The 22,733-nt window shown below is 42.6% G+C and overlaps 1 protein-coding gene across 1 annotated transcript in view; it reads right to left on the reverse strand.

Moving 5' to 3' along the window:
• The window catches only part of LOC112256836 (A-kinase anchor protein 6-like), a 234,614-nt gene extending 215,214 nt beyond the window's left edge, over positions 1 to 19,400 (reverse strand). The window contains exon 1 of the mRNA XM_024430376.2: positions 19,243 to 19,400. The gene's annotated coding sequence lies outside the window, so the exon portion shown is untranslated. The remainder of the gene's footprint in view (positions 1 to 19,242) is intronic.
• Positions 19,401 to 22,733: the final 3,333 nt, after the last annotated feature.

Below are 22,733 nucleotides of genomic sequence, written 5' to 3' on the forward strand. Positions count from 1 at the left end.
GGAGACTGAACGAGTTATGAAACAGGTTACAGGTTCCCCCAGATTATTGTATTAATCCCTCGTTCCATGTGTCTTTCCTCAGGCCGGTGGTGGCTGGTCCACTCCAGGAGTCTGAGGTGCGGGAGGTTCCTCTGCCCCCTCTGGACATCGAAGGGGCCCCGGTGTATGCTGTTCGAGCCATCCTGGACTCGAGGCGTCGGGCGAGGGGCCTTCAGTACCTTGTGGAGTGGGAGGGGTACGGTCCAGAGGAGAGATGCTGGGTGCCGGTGGAGGACGTTTTGGACCCTTCGTTGCTGCGGGAGTTCCACCGTCTCGACCCGGCCCTGTGCCTCGTTCTCCGGGTTGTCCCAGAGGTCGGTGTCGGCGCGCTGCTGGAGTACTGTCACAACTTCTGCCAAAGTCGGTCCCTCTCCTTGTTCGGGCGGAGTTCGGCGGTCGACGTCACCGGTCTTCTAGCCACCGCCGATCCACTTTTCATTTTCCATTTGTTTTGTCTTAGTCTTACACACCTGGTTTCACTCACCCAATTACCTGTTTATTATTTAACCCTCACTTCCCCATGTTTGTTTGTGAGTGATTGTTCTTTGTAAATCGGTCCGTTATTGTGGGCTCGTATATTTTCCTTGTATTTTTGTCTATTGAGTAAAGTACGTTGATAACTCATTTCTGCTGTCCTGCGCCTGACTCTCTACACCAGCTACACACAGGACCCCATTACAGTCAGGGTATATGCAGCAGTTTGTGTCGCCTGGCTCATTGAGAACTGTGTGAAGACCATTTCTTTCTAACAAAGACCGTAATTAATTTGCCAGAATTTCATGTAATTATGACAGAACATTGAAGGTTGTGCAATGTAACAGCAGTATTTAGACTTAGGGTTGCAACCCTTTCAATAAAATACGGAATGGTTCCGTATTTCACTGAAAGAATAATGTTTTGTTTTCGAAATGATAGTTTCTGGATTTTACCATATTAAATGACCCAAGGCTCGTATTTCTGTGTGTTATTATATTATAATTAAGTCTATGATGTGATATTTGATAGAGCAGTCTGACTGAGCGGTGGTAGGCAGCAGCAAGCTCTTAAACATTCATTCAAACAGCACTTTCCTGCGTTTGCCAGCAGCTTTTCGCAATGCTTGAAGCACAGCTCTGTTAATTTTATTTTTCACCTTTATTTAACCAGGTAGGCTAGTTGAGAACAAGTTCTCATTTGCAACTGCGATCTGGCCAAGATAAAGCAATTCGACACATACAACAACACAGAGTTACACATGGAATAAACATACAATCAATAATACAGTAGAAAAATCTATATACATCATGTGCAAATGAGGTAGGATAAGAGAGGTAAGGCAATAAATAGGCCATGGTGGCGAAGTAATTACAATATAGCAATTAAACACTGGAATGGTAGAATGTGCAAAAGATGAATGTGCAAGTAGAGATACTGGGGTGCAAAGGAGCAAGATAAATACATAAATACAGTATGGGGATCAGGTAGATTGGATGGACTAATTTACAGATGAGCTATGTACAGGTGCAGTGATCTGTGAGCTGCTCTGACAGCTGGTGTTTAAAGCTAGTGAGGGAGATATGAGTCTCCAGCTTCAGTGATTTTTGCAGTTCGTTCCAGTCATTGGCAGCAGAGAACTGGAAGGAAAGGCGGCTGAAAGAAGAATTGGCTTTGGGGATGACCAGTAAGATATTCCTGCTGGAGTGCGTGCTACGGGTGGGTGCTGCTATGGTGACCAGTGAGCTGAGATAAGGCGGGGCTTTACCTAGCAGAGACTTGTAGATGACCTGGAGCCAGTGGGTTTGGTGACGAGTATGAAGCGAGGGCCAGCCAACGAGAGCATACAGGTCGCAGTGGTGGGTAGTATATGGGGCTTTGGTGACAAAACGGATGGCACTGTGATAGACTGCATCCAATTTGTTGAGTAGAGTGTTGGAGGCTATTTTGTAAATGACATCGCCGAAGTCGAGGATGTTTATGACTTCAAGCCTATCAACTCCTGAGATTAGGCTGGCAATATTATAGTGCCTATAAGAACATCCAATAGTCAAAGGTATATGAAATACAAATGGTATAGAGGGAAATAGTCCTATAATAACTACAACCTAAAACTTCTTACCTGGTAATATTGAAGACTCATGATAAAAGGAATATCAAGCTTTAATATATTCCCTTGTTCGGAGCAAGGAACTTAAATGTTAGCTTTCTTACTTTCTTCTCCAACACTTTGTTTTTGCATTATTTAAACCAAATTGAACATGTTTCATTATTTATTTGAGGCTAAATTGATTTTATTGATGTATTATAAAAATAAGTGTTCATTCAGTATTGTTGTAATTGTCATTACAAATAAATAAATAAAAATGGCTGATTAATCGGCATCGGTTTTGTTTGGTTCTCCAATAATCGGTATCGGTATTGGCGTTGAAAAATCATAATCTGTCGACCTCTAATCCAGACACCCATTCCTCACACACACCTTCAACACTGACTCAATATCCAGACACCCATTCCTCACAAACACCTTCAACACTGACTCAATATCCAGACACCCATTCGTCACACACTTTCAACACTGACTCAATATCCAGACACTTCCACTTCAATATCCAGACACCCATACCTCACACACCTTCAACAATGACTCAATATCCAGACACCCATTCCTCACACACACCTTCAACAATGACTCAATATCCAGACACCCATACCTCACACACCTTCAACAATGACTCAATATCCAGACACCCATTCCTCACACACACCTTCAACAATGACTCAATATCCAGACACCCATACCTCACACACCTTCAACAATGACTCAATATCCAGACACCCATTCCTCACACACCTTCAACACTGACTCAATATCCAGACAACCATTCCTCACACACCTTCAACACTGACTCAATATCCAGACACCCATTCCTCACACACCTTCAACACTGACTCAATATCCAGACACCCATTCCTCACACACCTTCAACACTGACTCAATATCCAGACACCCATTCCTCACACACCTTCAACACTGACTCAATATCCAGACACCCATTCCTCACACACACCTTCAACACTGACTCAATATCCAGACACCCATTCCTCACACACCTTCAACACTGACTCAATATCCAGACACCCATTCCTCACACACCTTCAACACTGACTCAATATCCAGACAACCATTCCTCACACACCTTCAACACTGACTCAATATCCAGACACCCATTCCTCACACACCTTCAACACTGACTCAATATCCAGACAACCATTCCTCACACACCTTCAACACTGACTCAATATCCAGACACCCATTCCTCACACACCTTCAACACTGACTCAATATCCAGACAACCATTCCTCACACACCTTCAACACTGACTCAATATCCAGACACCCATTCCTCACACACCTTCAACACTGACTCAATATCCAGACAACCATTCCTTTTTTTTTACATGGAACATATTGCACTTTTGCTTTCTTCTCCAACACTGTGTTTTTGCATTATTTAAACCAAATTGAACATGTTTCATTATTTATTTGAGACTAAATATATTTGATTTATGTATCATATTAAGTATTAATAAAAGTGTTCATTGTTCATTCAGTATTGTTGTAATTTTCATCATTACAAATATATATAAACAAAAATCATCCGATTAATTGGTATCAGCTTTTTTTGGTCGTCCAATAATCGGTATCGGTATCAAAAAATCATAATCGTTCGACCTCTAGTCGGGACCCCTAATTTGGGAAACACTACTGTGTTTCCCAGGTTTTGTCCTTTTAGGGAGTTTTTTCTAGCCACCGTGCTTCTACACCTGCATTGCTTACTGTTTGGGGTTTTAGGCTGGGTTTCTGTACAGCACTTTGAGATATCAGCTGATGTAAGAAGGGCTATATAAATACATTTGATATGATTTGATTAATCCATCTGGTGCTTCATCCTCACCCTCTCTCTCCTGTAACCAAAGCTGGTTTCCCAAACCACATCCTAGATGTCCTGCAGTGGTTCTTCAACAGATAATACTGTACATGTGATATGGTAATACTGGAATTTATGAGTTATTCTCTCTGCTTCCCGAAGCAAAGACATGCTATCTAAAGGAAAGCTTAGTTGGGAACCGGTGTGCCCTGTAAGCATTTCTGATTCCTACATTTTGACATGGTTTTGGAATCCTGAGGATAAAGCATTGAAGAACCTGTAATATTATGGCTTCAGGCCTCCGTCTATAAAGCTTGGTGAATCAGAGGCAGAGAAAATGTCACTCTCTCTTACATCCCATTAAACCCTTCTAAAGCCCAGCAATATGATCCAGTGGAAGCTGATATTACTGCAGTGGTCTAATGCGCCTAGTCTCTCTTTGAATTAGGACAGGCTTAACAACCCAATATGTTTTACCATACAGTAGCCACTAAATGATATCATCCTGAACAATCTGCTCCTTACTTTACATTAAACATATTACCTTGTATTACAAAACCAATGAAACTTAACAGAGTTCTGTGATTTTAGATATTTACTCATTCACACCGACCCCTTAAGAAGTTAGAACCATAGGCCTAGACATAGAATGAGATTCATTCTACCTCTATGGCTAGTACATTGAATGAAAATAAATCACATTAAGCCAACCACTTCCCCATTGCTTTTGTGTGGTAGCCTTCCTGTTGCAGCTATTAACAATGTTGCCTCTACACTCCAGTACAGCAGAGCAGTGTGAGTGGAAACACAACATTCGCTGATAGAGTGATGAGGCAGTGAAGTATGTCATTGGAAATCAATGGCTTGGATGAGGCATTGCATCCTGCTGCTTTATTATGACACTATGACAGTGAGAGGCCTCCATTTACCAATGAGAAGTCATGATTCCCTGACTGATGGCTCCATGTACCAATGAGAAGTGGCCCACACAATGACATATAACTAAATTCTGCATCTGTATTACCTCCTGACCATTCTGGCTCATCTGGGCTCATTCTGGAGATGATAAAGCCTTTATTAACTGCTGCTACAAATACAGTTCACACACACACCTTGTAAATATAATCAATTCCACCCACCAGGAGCACATTCTCAAGGTTTGTCTGACTGTTTCTTCCCAGTAAATGCTGAGCAGGTGGGGAGGGCATGCCTTAATATCTTCTTCATAATGGCTTTGGCCTGGCTAGCCTCCCTCAGTGTCAGAAGTAGTGCACTAAATAGGGAACAGGGTGCCATTTGCAGCTATGCCGTTCCAAGTTAAACTCTCTCCTGACAAAATAATTACAGGCCAACGATAATGGATCACATACTACAGATGTAGTCCACAGACAATATCCCCCAGCATTCCTGATCCCGATCCCGATCCCTCGGCCCAAAAAAGGAAATCCCATGATGCTAAGTAGCGAAGCCGAGCCAAGGCTAGGGAAATAGAAGCCAGTTGATAAGAGTAAATCCAATCAACCTGTGCATCTGCTTGTCTGACTGACAGTCAGCCTTCCACAGCCATGTGATTGTGTGTGTGTGAGAGAGTGGGAGAATCGCTGTAAGTCCAAGCCACTCCCATTTGAAATCTCCATGAGGTGTGTTGTTGTAGGGGTAGCCTATGATAGATATTGACTGGTAAAGAGAGTGTGGAAGAAGTAAATGGAGCACCGACAAACCTATTCTCTAATCATTGGCCAGGCGCCTAGATCCCGCCTGCCTGCAGGACCTCATCTTTTAAGTTGTATGGGTTGCAAAGGGAGGGTATATTACTGGAAACTTTGTGCCTAATGAGCTCTGGCCCTGTGTGGCCTTTTCACATGTAAAATATATCAAATAAAATGATTTTAAAATGTACAAAAATAGAATGACAAAGATGCAAAACATTATCCTAAATATAAATTATCAACTTAGTGAATACCATTGGTGTTTAATATGGTTTCAGCAGGAAATATCCTTTATAATGTTTTGCGTCAAACTGGTGGCAGTTGTGAAAAATGTAAATAGTTGGAAGAGTTGCAGAGTTCGTTGAAAATAATGCCACTGTTGATTTGATGCTTTTTTTCATGAATTAGGTTGTTTCAGGATGAGAATTGGACCACTTTGACTCTGTCCCGGTGAGTCATGTGGATGTCTATGAGCCAAGACTTGCATCATCATGTGCATCGTCACCATCATGTGCATCATGTTCACCACCACTATCATCATCACCACCACCACCATGCGTGGTTTGCTGAATGAGGCCTTGTCTATTCCAGAGCTATTATGTCACTCTTGGCTGTATGCGGCTAATGACCCTCCTCAGCCTCTTAAAGGGCCCATAAACACTGATCTAGCATCAGATTACCCTACCACCAATCTAAATCTTAACCATTAAAGACTGAAAACGACATCTGGCCTTAGATCAGCATCTAAAGGCAACTTCATCTTGCTACTATGTAGTAGGATACCTGATGCCAGCCATACATTTTGAAACAAAGGAAAACATAGATAGAACCAGTGTGAGCACTGCAGCTTAGAAGCCTTCAGGGCAATCAGTGGGCACGGTCAGTAAAAATAATGACTTGTCCTCATTATTAGGAAAATACAAAAGGCTTCTGTTTATGGTGACATTATGCTTATTTCCCCCCACATATTGAACAAACTAGTTTCATAGATATTATGCTTTTACAGGCTACGAGTCATCCAAAATGAACAATCTTCGTGTGTGTGTGTGTGTGAGTGTCAGCGAAGTGCTATTTTATGTGACAGTCATTGTAAACTAGACCTAATCACCATTTCTGAATAATCTGAAACACTCTGTCCCTTAATGAGTCAATTAGTAATCCTGAAATGGGTCAAGCTCTCTCTCTGTCCCGTTCCCCTGGCTGCTGTTGCCAAATGCGGCTCACTGGCCCGTCATGTTCACAGTTCATAGTGACATAGTGGAATCAGCCGAGGGGAGAAACAACAAGGTACGAACAGTATACTGTAGTGTTGGGAAGGGGAAGCCAATCATCACTAATCATTATCCTTGTTACAGAGAACTTGTTTGAAAAACTTTTCACATAGGTATTAATTGGGTTATTTAACATGAAATCAAGCTGACTAAGGATATCATCAGATGTAGCCTATAGAGAAATGTGAGCTCAGGACCAAGGCAAGCTCTCTAACATGATAAAACCACTGTTACATATCTAATAAGGCAATGTAGTGGGACTATAGGGAGGGAGGAGACTACACGTACTGAATGACAGTGATGACCACATATTTTTAATCCATATCAGCAATCCAGGCTGTATCACATCCGGCCGTAATTGGGAGTCAAATAGGGCGGCGCACAATTGGCCCAGTGTCGTCCAGGTTTGGCCGGGGTAGGCCGTCATTGCAAATAAGAGTTTGTTCTTAACGGACTTACAGTGGGGCAAAAAAGTATTTAGTCAGCCACCAATTGTGCAAGTTCTCCCACTTAAAAAGCTGAGAGAGGCCTGTAATTTTCATCATAGGTACACTTCAACTATGACAGGCAAAATGAGAAAACAAATCCAGAAAATCACATTGTAGGATTTTTAATGAATTTATTTGCAAATTATGGTGGAAAATAAGTATTTGGTCACCTACAAACAAGCAAGATTTCTGGCTCTCACAGACCTGTAACCTCTTCTTCAAGAGGCTCCTCTGTCCTCCACTCATTACCTGTATTAATGGCAACTGTTTGAACTTGTTATCAGTATAAAAGACACCTGTCCACAACCTCAAACAGTCACACTCCAAACTCCACTATGGCCAAGACCAAAGAGCTGTCAAAGGACACCAGAAACAAAATTGTAGACCTGCACCAGGCTGGGAAGACTGAATCTGCAATAAGTAAGCAGCTTGGTTTGATGAAATCAACTGTGGGAGCAATTATTAGGAAATGGAAGACATACAAGACCACTGATAATCTCCCTCGATCTGGGGCTCCACGCAAGATCTCACCCCGTGGGGTCAAAAGGATCACAAGAACGGTGAGCAAAAATCCCAGAACCACATGGGGGGACCTAGTGAATGACCTGCAGAGAGCTGGGACCAAAGTAACAAAGCCTACCATCAGTAACACACTACGCCGCCAGGGACTCAAATCCTACAATGCCAGACATGTCCTCCTGCTTAAGCCAGTACATGTCCAGGCCCGTCTGAAGTTTGCTAGAGAGCATTTGGATGATCCAGAAGAAGATTGGGAGAATGTCATATGGTCAGATGAAACCAAAATATAACTTTTTGGTAAAAACTCAACTTGTCATGTTTGGAGGACAAAGAATGCTGAGTTGCATCCAAAGAACACCATACCTAATGTGAAGCATGGGGTGTGGAAACATCATGCTTTGGGGCTGTTTTTCTGCAAAGGGACCAGGACGACTGATCCGTGTAAAGCAAAGAATGAATGGGGCTGTGTATCGTGAGATTTTGAGTGAAAACCTCCTTCCATCAGCAAGGGCATTGAATATGAAACATGGCTGGGTCTTTCAGCATGACAATGATCCCAAACACACCGCCCGGGCAACGAAGGAGTGGCTTCGTAAGAAACATTTCAAGGTCCTGGAGTGGCCTAGCCAGTCTCCAGATCTCAACCCCATAGAAAATCTTTGGAGGGAGTTGAAAGTCCGTATTGCCCAGCAACAGCCCCAAAACATCACTGCTCTAGAGGAGATCTGCATGGAGGAATTGGCCAAAATACCAGCAACAGTGTGTGAAAACCTTGTGAAGACTTACAGAAAACGTTTGACCTCTGTCATTGCCAACAAAGGGAATATAACAAAGTATTGAGATAAACTTTTGTTATTGACCAAATACTTATTTTCCACCATAATTTGCAAATAAATTCATTAAAAATCCTACAATGTGATTTTCTGGAAAAATATTATCAATTTGTCTGTCATAGTTGAAGTGTACCTATGATGAAAATTACAGGCCTCTCTCATCTTTTTAAGTGGGAGAACTTGCACAATTGGTGGCTGACTAAATACTTTTTTGCCCCACTGTACCTAGTAAATAAAGATTAAATAAAAATGAATTTAAAAAAGCATTGTAAGACAGTCATTGCCCAGTTTCAGTGATGATGAATATCTTCAGAAAATATCTACACAGTCAAGCATCTCATTTCAGTCTCTCTCTCAAACAGCCTTTCCAAACTTTGCCAAGACTATGTCATATGACAACACAGCCATAACATATTCATCTATTCTATTTATATTTATTTAGCCAGGATAGTTTACTCAGTAACACCTGTCACTGTTTTCCTACACTAAAGCACCATGGTGGGAGTTGAATCACCCATGCATCTGATGACTTCAATAACAGCATAGTGCTTTCCAGTAAAAACCTGTAACATTGACATCAACCACATTTAAAAATCTATTTCCAGCCCAGCCATGACAATAGCCTGGCTATAGCATCATTTTGGTTAAGTGATTTGGGGCTGCTTCCCAGAGCACTGCCATGAGATATAGGGATCATGGTGGGTAAGGCAAGCCTTATTCTAAAAAACAATCCTCATCAACCTACAGTCGTGGCCAAAAGTTGAGAACGATACAAATATTGATTTTCACAAAATGTGTTGCTTCAGTGTCTTTAGATATTTTTGTCAGATGTTACTATGGAATACTGAAATATAATTACAAGCATTTCAAAAGTGTCAAGGCTCTTATTGACAATTACATGAAGTTGATGCAAAGAGTCAATATTTGCAGTGTTGACCCTTCTTTTTCAAGACCTCTGCAATCTGCCCTGGCGTGCTGTCAATTAACTTCTGGGCCACATCCTGACTGATGGCAGTCCATTCTTGCATAATCAATGCTTGAAGTTTGTCAGAATTTGTGGGTTTTTGTTTGTCCACCCGCCTCTTGAGGATTGACCACAAGTTCTCAATGGGATTAAGGTCTGGGGGGTTTCCTGGCCATGGACCCAAAATATCGATGTTTTGTTCCCCGAGCCACTTAGTTATCACTTTTGCCTTATGGCAAGGGGTTCCATCATGCTGGAAAAGGCATTGTTCATCACCAAACTGTTCCTGGGTGGTTGGGAGAAGTTGCTCTCGGAGGATGTGTTGGTACCATTCTTTATTCAGGGCCGTGGTCTTAGGCAAAATTGAGCCCACTCCCTTGGCTGAGAAGCAACCCCACACATGAATGGTCTCAGGATGCTTTACTGTTGGCATGACACAGGACTGATGGTAGCGCTCACCTTGTCTTCTCCCGACAAGCTTTTTTTCCGGGTGACCCAAACAATCGGAAAGGGGATTCATCAGAGAAAATGACTTTATCCCAGTCCTCAGCAGTCCAATCCCTGTACCTTTTGCAGAATATCAGTCTGTCCCTGATGTTTTTCCTGGAGAGAAGTGGCTTCTTTGCTGCCCTGCTTGACCAGGCCATCCTTCAAAAGTCTTCGTCTCACTGTGGGTGCAGATGCACTCACACCTGCCTGCTGCCATTTCTGAGCAAGCTCTGTACTGGTGGTGCCCCGATCCCGCAGCTGAATCAAATTTAGGAGACGGTCCTGGTGCTTGCTGGACTTTCTTGGGCGCCTTTTGAAGCTTCCAGTCTGTTATTCAAACTCAATCAACATGACAGAGTGATCTCCAGCCTTGTCCTCATCAACACTCACACCTGTGTTAACGAGAGAATCACTGACATGATGTCAGCTGGTCCATTTGTGGCAGGGCTGAAATGCAGTGGAAATGTTTTTTGGGGGATTCAGTTCATTTTAATGGCAAAGAGGGACTTTGCAATTCATTGCAATACATCTGATCACTCTTCATAACATTCTGGAGTATATGCAAATTGCCGTCATACAAACCGAGGCAGCAGACTTTGTGAAAATTAATATTTGTGTCATTCTCAAAACTTTTGGCCACGACTGTACACTCAACACCCCATAATGACAAAGCGAATACAGGTTTTTATAAATGTTTGTTGTGAGCCTTGAAATTGAGCTCAGGTGCATCCTGTTTCCATTGATCATTCTTGAGATGTTTCTTCAACTTGACCTGTGGTAAATTCTATTGATTGACATGATTTGGAAAGGCACACACCTGTCTATATAAGGTCCCACAGTTGACAGCACATATCAGAGCAAAAACCAAGCCGAAGGAATTGTCCATTGAGCTCTGAGACAGGATTGTGTCGAGGCACAGATCAGGGGAAGGGTACCAAAACATGTCTGCAGCATTGAAGGTCCCCAAAAACACAGTGGCATCCATCATTCTTAAATTGAAGCAGTTTGGATCCGCCAAGACTCTTCCTAGAGCTGGCCACCCGGCCAAACTGAGCAATCAGGGGAGAAGGGCCTTGGTCAGGTGAGGTGACCAAGAACCCGATGGTCACACTGACAGAGCTCCTCTGTGAAGAATGGTGGTCGCAGCATCATGCTGTGGGGATGTTTTTCAGATACAGGGACGGGGAGACTCGTCCGGATCGAGGGAAAGATGAACGGAGTAAAGTACAGAGAGATCCTCGATGAAAACCAGGCTCCAGAGTGCTCATGACCTCAGACTGGGGCGAAGGTTCACCTTCTAACAGGATAAAAACCCTAAGCACACAGCCAACACAACGCAGGAATGGCTTTGGGACAAGTCTCTGATTGTCCTTGAGTGGCTCAGCCAGAGCCCGGACTTGAACCCGATCAAACATCTCTGAAGAGACCGGAAAATAGCTGTGCAGCAATGCTCCCCAACCAACTTGAGAGGATCTGCAGAGAAGAATGGGAGAAACTCCCCAAATACAGGTTTACCAAGCTTGTAGCGTCATACCCAAGAAGACTTTAGGCTGTAATCGCTGTCAAAAGTGCTTCAACAAAGTACTGAGTAAAGGGTATGAATACTTTTTGTTTTATATACAGTACTGTGCAAAAAATGTAGACAGGTGTGAAAAAATGATGTAAAGAAAGAATGCTTTCAAAAATAGTTGATAAATATAATCTATTAACATGTCTAACAAAATACAAAGTGGGTGAACAGAAGAAAAACCTTGTTTGCTGAGTTTTGCTGTTCCTCACCCTGTTTTATTCCTCCTACACAGCTGTTTCTGTTTCAGTTAATGATTGCGTTTCAACCTACATATTGAATTGATGCTCATTAGCACCTGTTTGTTATAATTGTTTAATCATACACCTGACTATATGCCTACTAATCATACACCTACTATATGCCTACTAATCATACACCTGACTATATGCCTACTAATCATACACCTACTATATGCCTACTAATCATACACCTACTATATGCCTACTAATCATACACCTGACTATATGCCTACTAATCATACACCTACTATATGCCTACTAATCATACACCTACTATATGCCTACTAATCATACACCTGACTATATGCCTACTAATCATACACCTACTATATGCCTACTAATCATACACCTACTATATGCCTACTAATCATACACCTGACTATATGCCTACTAATCATACACCTACTATATGCGACTTTGTGCAAGTGTACCTACAAGAATTGATGCTGTTTTGAAGGCAAAGGGTGGTCACACCAAATATGGATTTGATTTAGATTTGTCTTCTGTTCACTCACTTTGCATTTTATTAATTGATAAATATAATCTATTAACATGTCTATTTTTGAAAGCATTCTTACTTTACAGCATTTTTCCACACCTGCCTAAAACTTTTGCACAGTACTGTACATTTGCAAACATTTCTAAAAACCTGTTTTGGGGTATTGTGTGTAGATTGATGAGGGTATACATTTAAAAAATATCTATTTTAGAATAAGGATTTAAAACCTCTTTAAGCTAGGGGGCAGTATTTTGATGTTTGGATGAAACACGTGCCCAAAGACATTTCAAAGACGGAAAAAAACAAGTATTTTTGTTTGTATTATCTTTTACCAGATCTAACGTGTTATATTCTCCTACATTCATTTCACATTTCCATAAACATCAAAGTGTTTCCTTTCAAAAGGCATCAAGAATAATAATATCCTTGCTTCAGGTCCTGAGCTACAGGCAGTTAGATTTGTGTTTGTCATTTTAGGCAGAAATTGGAGGGAAAAAAGTGTCCGATCCTGGGTTACCTCAGTAGTTGGATGAGCAAAAATGTCCCTTCTGCTTGACTGAATTCATTCTAAATGTATAGTCTGTTGTTGCTATCCTTGTGAGGCAATCCATGTGTGCATTGGTCAGTCTGTTTCTCTGTTTTTGTTTCACAATGTTCATTGTTGAAAATGTTGCTTCACGTGAATAAGTGCTGACAAAAAATGTCACCTTTTGCACACACTGCTTCAGAAGTGGATACTCTGTGTCTGACACAAGGCTCCAGAAATGGGTAACACCTGATCTTAGTTCACCTTGCAATGTGTCATTTGCCTGCAGCTCCACTATCGCACTCTCTATTCCAGCACGGTCAGGACAGAGGGCTGTGATGACTGGGGTCAGAGATGACACTGGCACATGAAAGAGGTTCTCAATGAAGTTGAAAAAGTGCTTGTACTCCATGATACCATTGAATCTTGACTCAAACTTCAACTCTTCCAACACACGCACAAATGTATCAGAGCTAAATGTTGCAGTGTGTCTGGGTTGGATGTGGTGACTGCTCTGAGTTTTGGGAAATTAACAAAATGTCAGGTATGAACAGTGTGGTGGCTTTATTTTGAAATGCTGTGACCAGGCGTAGCATTTTGCACTGAATTTGAGCTTTCCCTTGGAGCTGGAGATTCACCGTGTTCAGGTGGCAGGTGATGTCACTTAAAAAAGAAAGCTTTAATATCCATTGTGGATCATCCATCTCTGGCTCCTCTCTCCCCTGGCTTGCAACAAATTCACAGATTTGACTACTTGCTGCATCACATTCTAAGTCACAGTCTGAGTGTAGCCACAAGTGCTTCCTGAGGAATGATACAATGAAACGTAACACACCTCTTTTTCTCATCAGGCCTATGAGTCCCGTCTCCTTCCCTCGCATGTTTGGGGCGCCGTCAGTGGACACAGATCCCAGATTTGACCAGTCAATATTATTATCAGCAAAAAAAAGTAACAAGGGCTTTCAGAATATCCTCTCCTCGTGTTTGTCCCTGAAGGGGCAGTAAACTTAAGTTCCTCTCTGAGCGACTCGTTTTGAGGGAAACGGACCCAAACACATAATTGGGCAATGTCCAATATCCAAGCAATCTCATATGTTGCCTCTGTCGTTTTCTATGCAACTCTGCTAGATCTGTCCACCATTTGTTGTTGTCCTTCGAGCTGACTTTTGAGTTGCGCTATTTTGTTGTTTCTGAGGTTGCTTTGAGGTGGATATGTTTTGTCAAAGTGGGCATGGTGTGACTGGAAATGTTGCTCTAAATTAAATTTGCTCGTTTAAAACAATTGACTGTCTTCTGGCAAATTAGACAAAGTGAGCTAGTCCCATCATGCAGTACAAAAAAATATTTGTCTGTCCATTTCTCTTGGAACTATCTGTTCTTCTTGAATTGACCATATCCTTCTCTTAGCCACCGGAGCCACGAAATCTTCCTGATTTTCCTGGTTCTCAGGTGGTTTTTGGTTCATACTGTAGCTGTCACGTTGTTCACGTTGTTTTCATTGTCAATAGATTTAGACTGCAAAATTACCTAGTAGCAAACTGACATGTGTCAGTCGCTGTAGCTGAGCAGTTGCCTTTTATTTCGGCAAACGTTCTATTTCGGCCTTTCTGTTCAACAGCTGCGCTATACTGCCATCTATCTGCCGTCCAGAGAACAATCGATATATTCAATGAAGTGATTCAGGCCTGCTTTAAGCACCTTGAATTGAAACTGTATCATTATTAAGAATGGAAAATATGAAAATCCCAGCGAGCTGCAAATTAAGGGCTCATGCGGCCTGCGGGGCCACGCAATGAGTACCACTGGTATAGGCCAACAGCTAAACACAGAATTTGTTCAATGTCAATTATTTAGTGTAAAACACTAGCAACTTTAATTAGTTTCATTGGTTACTATAAAGTTTGTGATTTTAGCTATTATTCTTCCATTCCATAAAACCAAACTTTCTATTTCCTTATAAGTCAATATAATTGGTTGTGCTGATGAAAAGTAATATATTGAAATAGGAAAGAAGGGTCATGAAAGCTAGCGATGGGAAAGGTCCTCTCTGTGACCTTCATCACACTCTAGTTCTGACAGCAGCAGCAGCAGTTCTGCCGGAAGCAGTGTTCTCCCCCACAATGGTTCAGGTTGAGTAGTTCCAGCTGTCTCTCTCTCTCTCTCCCCCCCTCTCCTCGTATCCTCTCTCTCCCTACAGTGGGACAGATAGATCTCATCTGATCAGGGCTGAGGTATCATGGTCATAGTATGGCAAATTTCTCTGTATGCACAGTGGTATCTAGTTACTGTTAAGACAATGATAGGTAGAGATGATACAATTGGCTAACAATCAGCTAGCAAAGGAAGGCTTTAACCTTGAGTGCTCTCTCATTAACGCTTGTGAATGGATGCTTGTCTTTTTATTTGGCACAACATTGTTTTCTCTGGCTTGGCATTACTGAATGAGCCAGCCCGCTTTTAAAATGCATGTTTACATCTATTTTATCATAATACTGTATTTGGTTGAATAGCAACCTCTTTCAGTAATAGGAAGTCTCTCCTAACAAACTAAAATATTGGAATGTTGTCGGGTGGCTAAAGTTTAAGAGGGTTCTCAGGAACAACATTTGGTTCTGGTTTGCCGAGATTAGTTTAGAATCAATGTGGATAATTGAAGTCATGCTACAGCAGCATTCAACTGAACAGTGTAAACCCCTTCAGCCTCCCAGCAGGCCTCAGCTCAGCAGAGGGAGCATGGCAGGCTGGGGAGAGGAGAGGGAAGGAGTGGAGGAGGAGGGAGGGGCTCACTGTGACATGGCATAGAAGAGACCATATGAAAGTCAGACAGACAAACACACACCTGCTATGTCTAGGTCAGACTCAATCAGAGGCATGCATGCCTGTCTGTCTGCTTTGCGCAAGATCAGTCAGTCACTGTTCAATAATTCATTGGTCAGAGATAATGGTGGCCAGTCAGTCCTTCCTGCTCTGACATGGGCCATTTTGGAATCATTCTGATTGATACCCATGCTCACTGTACTGTAAAGCTGCAAAAATAAACAGTATAGCTGCTATTGGTATGTCCTGTACATACAGGGTAAATATTAATGTTGCATGTTTGAACATGTTTTAGTAAATACCAGGGTTGGGGTAAATTCCTTTTTAATTCCAGTCAAATCAGGATGTACACTGAAATTCCAACTCTCTTCAAAGAGGACATTTGGAATTGCATTTACTTTCTGAAATTGAAATGGAATTGACCCCAACCCTGGTAAATACTTACTTGACCAAACTATTGACCAGAACCAGACATCTGACTCAAATAGTAGATAGGCTAGCTACTCACTTGAGACCCTATTTACATACTCATAATTTGTATTGTGTGTACGTGTTTTTTTATTACTCCTCTATACTCCTGTTGTTTATGTATCCCGACAGAATGTCACCAAGCTCTCATTTCATGGCCCGAGGTCTTACCTTTACTGTATTCATCTCAATCAATAGTTTGACCCCTGAACTCATCAATCACCCCTTCCTGTTAGCTAGTATCCAGCTGTTATTATGCTAATGTATCCTGACACACATCACGTGATTAACCTAACCCAGTCAAACCAGACCAAGCTGTCCTGAGTTGGCCTGGTTACACATCCACCACACAGGAACAGGGTTGGAGTGAACCTAGAGGAGGGAGTGGCTTTACAGGAACAGGGTTGGAGTGAACCTAGAGGAGGGAGTGGCTTTACAGGAACAGGGTTGGAGTGAACCTAGAGGAGGGAGTAGCTTTCCAGGAACAGGGTTGGAGTGAACCTAGAGGAGGGAGTGGCTTTACAGGAACAGGGTTGGAGTGAACCTAGAGGAGGGAGTAGCTTTCCAGGAACAGGGTTGGAGTGAACCTAGAGGAGGGAGTAGCTTTCCAGGAACAGGGTTGGAGTGAACCTAGAGGAGGGAGTAGCTTTCCAGGAACAGGGTTGGAGTGAACCTAGAGGAGGGAGTAGCTTTCCAGGAACAGGGTTGGAGTGAACCTAGAGGAGGGAGTAGCTTTCCAGGAACAGGGTTGGAGTGAACCTAGAGGAGGGAGTAGCTTTCCAGGAACAGGGTTGGAGTGAACCTAGAGGAGGGAGTAGCTTTCCAGGAACAGGGTTGGAGTGAACCTAGAGGGAGTAGCTTTCCAGAAACAGGGTTGGAGTGAGCATAGAGAGAGTAGCTTTCAAGAAACAGGGTAGGAGTGAACCTAGAGAGAGTAGCTTTCCAGAAACAGGGTTGGAGTGAACCTAAAGGAGGGAGTAGCTTTCCAGAAACAGGGTTGGAGTGAACCTAGAGGAGGGAGCAGCTTTCCAGGAAGAGGATAGGAGTGAACCTAGAGGAGGGAGTAGCTTTCCAGGAAGAGGATAGGAGTGAACCTAGAGGAGGGAGCAGCTTTCCAGGAAGAGGATAGGAGTGAACCTAGAGGAGGGAGCAGCTTTCCAGGAAGAGGATAGGAGTGAACCTAGAGGAGGGAGTAGCTTTCCAGGAAGAGGATAGGAGTGAACCTAGAGGAGGGAGTAGCTTTCCAGGAACAGGATAGGAGTGAACCTAGAGGAGGGAGTAGCTTTCCAGGAACAGGGTAGGAGTGAACCTAGAGGGTAGCTTTCCAGAAACAGGGTTGTAGAGCACTGCTCTATACAGTGCGAAAGGAAAAACAACAAATATGTTACAGAGGGATACAATAACCTGTTCTCAGTACAGGAACATTTAGTATTGAACACAAACTACCCTTATAACTGATAATAGCATGCAGCTATTGCATGACAGAGCAAAATGTGTAAAATATATTTTATTCAGTTGTATGAAGTCATTATGAAACAAATCATGAAACGGCTAATACCAGTAAGGAGACTTAACAACAAACATTTCATACAAGGATTCAAGGCAAGTGCTGCGTTTATGAGATAAATAGGCCCAACCTCAACCAATCTGCTCAATGAACTCCATTCCAAACAACCTCCGAGTGTTTTTCCTGTGAGATCTAAAGCATCAATAATAACAGAAAGCTTCAAAGAGGATTCTGGGGTTGAGAGAGCGAGAGAGAGATAGAATCCGCATCTCATCCTCCTCCTCACCTGAGACAGCACCAACACACACACACACCGTCGTGAACAGGGGTGGGGAAGGAGGTGGGTAATAGGACACAGGGGACATGCTCCAGTAATGGTTCCTGAATCTGACACCACACCTCCAAAACACATCATACAGTCCTGGACCAGGCTGTAACATAAGGAAACTCGAGAGACTGCAGCTAATACTGTAGGCACAACAGGCTAATAATAACATACAGTACCAGGCCATAACATGGACATTGGACAACATATTACAAAGACTGCATGCAGCACATGGCCAAGGCACAACAGGCTAGCTAGGCTAATAATAACATAAAGGCCTAGCAAGGATACTGAGCCAAGCCCCATACTAATCCCATGCTGTCATAATGAAAAGGACAGATTTCGTGGCTGTGCTGGATGTTGTTGGATGATGGATGATGTTAAGGAGGTCCAGTTCGCATCCCAAATGGCACCCTGTTCCCCATTTAGTGCACTACTTCTGACACTGAGGGAGGCTAGCCAGGCCAAAGCCATTATGGAGAAGATATTAAGGCGTGCCCTCCCCACCTGCTCAGCATTTACTGGGAAGAAACATTCAGACAAACCTTTTTCTTCCCTTTCAGGGTGGGATTAAAAAACAGCAATGTAGGAGGAGAGGAAAGGGTGCGATGAAAGGATTTTGTGGCCTGGGTATTAACTAACTAACGCTCACTGGGCATTTTGTTTAGTCATGCTCATGCAAAAGGGAAGGGAAACTACCTGACACATCCTAGACCTAGAGAGAACAGAGAACATGACAATCACATCCCATAAAAGGAGCAACAGCTAACTGTGGTAGCAGCTTATAGCTACAGGCTATGGCTGGTAAAAAGAGGTAATGATCCAGCTATTGTCCATCCCAGCTGGGGGCTAGGGCTGGGGCATTTGTGTATGCGGACTGCAGACCCTTAGCTCTGCAGGCCGCCTGGCCCCTTTAGCAAAGCTGCCTCTCTCATTCTAATGGTGTTAGCATCAAACAGCCCATTAAATCAGCCTGCTTGAGAGGATCACACACACCCTCCTCACTGCCTGCTTGTAAAACACATAACACAACACGTCAAACACGGAGAGCACAGAAAACCCAGCACCTACCTACCATATCCCTTTTCGCATCCACATCATTTTCCTTTTACTGAGTGTTGATGGAGACTGTGCTGCAGCGCGACATGAAGCAAGAGAAGGAGGTGCTTGATGTTACCCACTGCTGGGCTGATAGCTCCTGCTTCCTCTCCTCTCGACCCTGCATGGATGATAATGATGATGCGGCGCCTTTCAGGAGAAAGGCCCTGCCCGTTGCCTTGGAAACTAAAGTGATGGAGAGGTGGTGCTGCGTGGCAATTGGTGATGGATCCCCCCCCCCAATGAGGGGCTCCCTTGCTGGGACTGGGAGGGTCATGGCTCGAAGGGATCCATCTTTTGTCAGAATTTACCTTTCGTAGCAGGTTTAAGAGAATTTACACAGCAAATTAGTGGAATAAACATGGCAGGTTAGGAAAGGAGTTAGGGTTAGCTAAAATGCAAAAAATACAGAAAGAAGCTGGATCCCATCTAGACATGACCGGTGGGAGGTGCTGTTGCTGTAGATGAGAGCCAGGGCAGGCTGAGCAATAAAAAGAGCTTGGATGTAGAGGAGAAAGTGATCTCTGCTAAAACAACAACCTCATCTAGTAGCAGCATGGAACAAAACACTGGGGAAAGATTCTGCATATTGTTAGGGTTGCATCAATTCGAATCTGGTATCAGGATAAATATGACATTGAGTCACCGATTGCATACGATGTATTTTTTATTACATAAGCAATAAGTGGTAAATGCAATTTTCGGAAATACGGGCTCTGTCCCACCTCGCAGGGCAAACAAAGAACTGACTTGTTCTTGACAAAGATATTATAAATATACTCTGACAGAGGTAGTTCCTGCTTCCAAGCCGGCCTGTCAGAGTAGAGACTGGGCGTGGTTTAGTCTCACCCAGCCTATCGTTGATTGTTGGCGCAGAGGCTGGTCCCAGCCCCCTAAGCGCTTCAGCGGTCAGTTGTTGTAGCGGTGTAGAATATACAGTTATCAGGCACCAAGCTCCTGTTATCTAACAAAAGACTAATGGCTTTCTTCCTGGGAAGGAGAGGCGGACCAAAAAGCAGCGTGGTTAGAGTTCATGTTAATTTAATAAGGTAACTCAAACATGAACAGAATACAAAACAATAAATGTGAAAACCGAAACAGTCCTAACTGGTGCATAAAACACAAAGACAGGAAACATCCACCCACAAAACCCAACACCTAAATATGGTTCCCAATCAGAGACAATGACTAACACCTCCCTCTGATTGAGAACCATATCAGGCCAAACAGAAATAGACAAACCAGACACACAACATAGAATGCCCACCCAGCTCACATCCTGACCAACACTAAAACAAGGAAAACACACAAGAACTATGATCAGAACATGACAGACTGTTTGTTCTCGCAACACTACGTTCTGAATGTGCCCCCCAACTCATTGCACAGTTCCTGTCTTCATGTTATTCTGTATTTTTCCATCATGAGAAAGGCCCTGAAACTGTTAACAATGTTTCAAGTCAGCTATGTTGCATAACACATACAACCACACAAGCCAACAGCAGATAATATTCAATCACATATATGGTAACGGGCTATAGTGCATAACACAGAATCCTCATAATCTGGGTTCTACTTCTAAAACTTATTCAAATTAAGCATAGATTGATTTATCCAAATTATTAAAATATCGTTTTGTCTAATGTAACTGTTGAGTTAGAAATGGAGCTATTGCACAGTTCAATATGCCTACATGAGCACAATAAGATAAAGTTAGTGTTATTTCAGATTGTGGCAAGGCGGGCACCTTGAAGTAAGGAACAGTTTTACTCCAATGGATCATTTATTTGAATAAATAGAGTGGTTAAAATCAGGACATAAACTAAAACTATAAAACAAGGCAAAAAAGTGAAAAGCATCAAATCTAGCCAATTTACTCTTGTTTTCCACTCCAAACTGCCTCTCTTCCCAAACACATATACACCTGCATTCAATCAACTCAAATTTGTGGGAGGGGCTTAGCATACACAATTGAGTACCACAGTATCAGTCATAATACCCATAAAACCTAGCGATAAAACACAAAAATGGTTCCAATAGTTTTTATGGCATTTTTCCATAGGGGATTTTAGAACTTCTTCTTATAAGGCCTGTGTTTTGCGTACGCTTACCCTGGTGTGACGTTTTGATCATGCGCAGATCTCACTTGGACAAGGTAATATATTTGCCTGTAATTACCCCCCACACACACACACACAAAAAAAAGAAACCTAGTTAGCTGTTAATGTGGCTATCAGAACTGTACATCCTGTCGCAAGTCATCGCTCAAGGCAGAGTGTGGGGAAAACCTCCATATTTCTCCATACAAACTCATCGACATGTAGTAAGTATATATTATAGCTTTTTTGTTTTTCATGTAAATAATTGATATTGTGTGTATTCTTGTTTTAGCATTTTTCAAATGACCTAGCTAGCTATCTTAGCATGTTTTAATTACCCCCAAAAATGTATTAGCCTGGCCTTTTTGTAGCTAACTTAGGTCTCTGCGTCAATCAGAAGCAAGTATGGCTCTGTGCTATGGATTGTAACCAGTACCCCAATAAGCACAAGTGCATTTTATTGTTTTCCAACCTCTGTAAGCGAGAGGCGTCGCTGGAGATGTGCGATAAGGTAAACCCTGTTTGCTAGCTGCAAACAAGCTATTTTGTTTAGTTCAAAGATATGTGGTTAGCTAGATGCTTATGAAAATGTGCAAGATAACCACCGACTGTACCTACCTTACAGCTAAAGTTGTACCGTATCTCACAGTGGTTTCCTGACAGGCGGTGGTGATATGCTAGTGAATGTGCCTAAATATCCCTGCCCCGGGGGACATGTTCCATCCCTACACATCAGTCTCTTTCAGATGATCCCCCTATCACTGTTGGTCCTCCTCAGTGACCTCATGGCTGAGGGTTTTAACTTTCCTCTTGAAATAGAATCAGAAGTACAGTCGTATAGCTCATTGCAAGACTTCACCTCTATGGGAAAATAGTATTCTAGACTGTCCTGATCATTTAGTTCAGCAACCAGATAATTCCCCCATCCCAGCACAAATGTCCCATCCACAATGTAGGATTTTAGATGTTTTTGTATTTATTAGGGATCCCCATTAGCTGCTGCCTAAGGCACTTACATTACATAACAAACAAAATATGAAACGGTACATCCTGTAACATTATTACTCCACTACAAATCTACAGTACAAAATGTATAAAACCACCATACAACAATATTACTATGTATGTGTGTGTAGAGTGCATATGCTAGCGCTTGTGTGCGTATGCGTGTGTCTCTTCACAGTCCCCGTTGTTCCATAAGGTGTATTTTTACCTGTTTTTTTTAAATCTGATTCTACTGCTTGCATCAGTTACGTGATGTGGAATGGAGTTCCATGTACTCATGGGTCTATGTAGTACTGTGCGCCTCCCATACTCTGTACTTGGGGATTGTGAAGAAATCTTGTGGGGTATGCATGGGTGTCCGAGC

This window comes from Oncorhynchus tshawytscha, linkage group LG08, assembly GCF_018296145.1.
Source record: "Oncorhynchus tshawytscha isolate Ot180627B linkage group LG08, Otsh_v2.0, whole genome shotgun sequence".
NCBI lineage: Eukaryota > Metazoa > Chordata > Actinopteri > Salmoniformes > Salmonidae > Oncorhynchus > Oncorhynchus tshawytscha.